Genomic DNA, 739 nt, shown 5'->3' on the forward strand with positions numbered 1-739 from the left:
ATCAAAACAAATTCTAAGCAACACTGCCAATACTGTAACATGATATTTATGCGGCAAATTCAAATAACCTGCTAAAATCTGCAGGTGGTCGAATGTATACCCCTGGTGAATCTACACCCCTCTCCTCTATATCAGGATTTTGGACAAATTTTGAATTTTCCATACATTGAATTTATTTGAGAAATGTATAGAAAATTTCTCTGCACTTTCATAATTTTTTATCCCAAAAGAAAAAATCAATTATTTATGGACGAATCGTCGTCAAATTTTGACGATAATTTGTCCGAAAATTGACGATTTTTCTTGTTTTTTCTCATAATGAAAACATAAAAATCATGACGCATGATTTTCTCATGATAATTTCATAATTACGAATTTTATCTGAGATACTCGTTCTGTTTATGCAATCCCCGGTAACAATATAACAAATTACTTACTGTTCTTGAATTTTTGGCCTTCAAAACACTGATTTTTTGGGGGAATTAACTAATGATAACAAATTTCACTGATTTCACACGTTACAACTGTAAACAGCTGTTAAAGCTCGCGCCTGCGTATAGCGACCAAGCGGCCGCCATTTTGAAGGGCAAACCGGTTGACTGGCCAGACTCTGTTATTCTCTGTAATTCTTATAATAATAGTTTTTAAAAATTTACAAAAAAATGTTTTCGAGGTAAGTTAAGTAAATTTAGTGATTATATACAGTGCGTCCCAGAAGTAACGCAAAAAATTCATATTT

This window comes from Anoplophora glabripennis, unplaced genomic scaffold (genome assembly GCF_000390285.2).
Source record: "Anoplophora glabripennis isolate ALB-LARVAE unplaced genomic scaffold, Agla_2.0 scaffold2406, whole genome shotgun sequence".
Taxonomy (NCBI): domain Eukaryota; kingdom Metazoa; phylum Arthropoda; class Insecta; order Coleoptera; family Cerambycidae; genus Anoplophora; species Anoplophora glabripennis.